The sequence below is a fragment of the Arachis ipaensis genome, chromosome B03 (assembly GCF_000816755.2).
Source record: "Arachis ipaensis cultivar K30076 chromosome B03, Araip1.1, whole genome shotgun sequence".
Taxonomy (NCBI): domain Eukaryota; kingdom Viridiplantae; phylum Streptophyta; class Magnoliopsida; order Fabales; family Fabaceae; genus Arachis; species Arachis ipaensis.
Genome location: NC_029787.2, coordinates 23,811,053 through 23,814,051, shown reverse-complemented (window position 1 = coordinate 23,814,051; position 2,999 = coordinate 23,811,053).

The window sequence follows — 2,999 nt, the reverse complement described above, 5'->3', positions numbered from 1 at the left end:
TATATATTATTTTTTAAGATTTTTATGTGAGTTTAGAATTTTTTGGAATTATTGATTAAATTAGTTTTTTTTTTCAATTTTTTTGTGAGTTTAGAATTTTGTTATATATTTTATTATCAACTTATTGATTAAATTAGGGTAATAAAATTTGATGTGTTATTAAATTTGTGTTTGTTCTAATTAATGCATGTAGTTGTTTCCTCTGTGAAAACTGTTATATTTATTTGATGAATGTTTCTGAATTAAGAAAAAGTTCTGCCAAAATTTCGTTTAATTTATTTTAGAACATGTTTGGTTTGTCAAAAAATGATACTTGTATTCGACAGGAGATTCTAATTATAAGGAACACTTTACCGAAATTTCTAAAAAATTTAATAATTTTTTTGTTCGTTGAATTCTAGGGTGTGTATTTCAATAGGATTCCAAGTCATCGTCTATGGATGTATGAGGGGGATAACAATGGCTGGAGGGTTTAAAACCCGAATTCTTTGAGGGAATCGATGCGTTTATGGCACATGTCTTCAGCATGGAACCGTTTATGTCTGCAGGGGTATCAAAGTGTCCGTGTCAAAAGTGTCAGCTGAATAAGTGGTTAGGACCTGCGGACATAATGCTTCACCTCTACCATAACGAGTTCAAGAATGGGTATTGGATATGGACAGAACACGGAGAAGTTGGACAAGTAGGTAATTAACCAGTCTGCCTCTAAGTTGAATAGGTCTGGTTGTTAATCAATGAGGGTTCGGGTGGTGAGAGACCTAAACATGGATGAAATGACATGAGAGGCTAACCAAGAGAGATACAACGAAATGGTGTATGATGCAACAAGTGTTACAGAATTGGAAGAGGCTGAAGAATAGCTTAACTCGAAAGCAAAGATATTTTTATCATCTGTTAGAATCTGCTACAAAACCTTTATACGAGGGGTACGTTCATTCGGAGTTGTCTACGTGTGTTAGAATAATGAGTATTAAGTTTGAGTCAACTCATACCCAAGAGTCTTTTGATAAGTGAGCCACCCTTTGCCACGAACTGGTACCCGTAGGGTCAATTGGCATCCCTCAAAACCACTGCAAAGCAAAGAAGCTGTTTTGAAATTGGGTTTAAATGCGGTGAAAATTGATTGCTGTTTGAATGGTTGTATGCTGTACTACAAGATGGGAGCATACCTTAATAAATGCAGATTTTTGTAGATCACCGAGGTTCTGTTGAGAGAGAACAGATTGGTAAACGTCGATTAAAGAAAATTCCAATGAAACAGATGCACTACTTGCCCTTAATCCCTAGGTTGAAATGATTGTATGTATTGATGAGTTCATCTCCTCACATGACCCAGCATAATAGTTAGAAGAGAGATGATGGAGTCATGACGCATCCGTCACACGGAGAAGCTTGGAAGAATTTTGATCGGGTCCATCCTATATTTGCGAGTGAGCCCAAGAACGTTAGACTAACTTTATGATCTCACGGATTTGCACCAAATTTCAATTTCGGTAACGCCTACTCTTGTTGGCCCGTAGTCGTGGCACCTTATAACCTAAGTCCCGAAATATGCATGAAGGACCCTACATGTTCCTAACTTGCATCATACTTGGTCCCGACAATCTAAAGGCCTAAATAGATGTCTTCTTGTGCCCTTGGTGGACAAGTTACAGGAGTTGTGGATTCATAGTATACAAACGTATGATATTTCGACGAAGACAAACTTCCAACTGTGGGTGGTGTTGATGTGGATCATTAACGATTTTCCTATATACGGCATGTTGTCAAGTTGGTCCCCGCAGGGCAGAATTGTATGTCCTAGTTGTATGGAGGATACAAAGGCATTTTGGTTGACGAATAGCAGTAAGGATTCATGGTTTGATTGCCATCAAAGATTTTTCAACATGGATCATCCTTTTTGGTGCAAAAAAGACTCGTTCAAAAAGAATAAAACTGAATACGAAGAGGCACCTGTGAGGTTGGTTGGTAGGCAAGTTTGGCAGTGTGCCAAAAGAATCCCATTAATCGTTGATAACGGGGCAGGCCTGAGACCTCTGGGATATGGCAGGGAGCATAATTGGACTAAATAAAGTATACTTTGGGAGTTGTCTTATTGGAAAGACAACTTGGTTCGACATTGTCTTGATGTGATGCACATTGAGAAAATGTGTTTGATAACATCATGCACACAATAATGGATGATGAGCGAACAAAGGACAATGATAAGGTTAGGTTAGACTTGATGGACATTGAGGCAGCCAGATCTGAACTTAAGGAGACTTGATAACGGGTGTGGGATAAACCAAAGGCGGTGTTCGCTCTAACGAAGGAGTGGAGAGAAAATATTTGTAAGTGGATTAGAGGATTAATATTTCCTGATGGTTACACCTCTAACGTGGGCAGATGTGTAAACATGTCACAAGGTAGACTTGCTGGGTTAAAGAGTCACGATTGTCATGTCTTCATAAAGTCCTTACTTCTATCATGTGCAGAGAACTTCCAACCAACATCCAAAAACCCCTTATATAAATAAATGAGTCCTTTAGGGTGTTATCACTACAACAATTCCGGCAGATAGCGGCGGAAATTTTGCAGCGCAGATAGCAGCGGTTAAGGGTTGTGACTGCAATTAGGCTGACATTTAGCGGCGGTTTTTCTCGAACCGCTGCTGTATTTCAATTAGGTATACATTTAGCGGCGTATTTTTGAAAACCGCCGCTATATATACCGTCAGGTGAGTTATTGTTTTACATTTTGCTGCGGTTTCATTTAAACCGCCGCAAAATGCGTATTACTACATATTGCAATATTTTTCTTAGTAATAAACCATCTGTGAATAATCTAGTTAAGTAAAGACTACTATCTTAAGCTACATATGTTTAAATCATTGTTATTTAAACTCGTAACACTTTTTTTACATTCGTTTTACGTAAAAAAAATTCACAAGTTAAATAAGCTATATAAACTCATGTGAACAAATTTACCAATAAGATTTTCTTGATTACATTATTGGCATT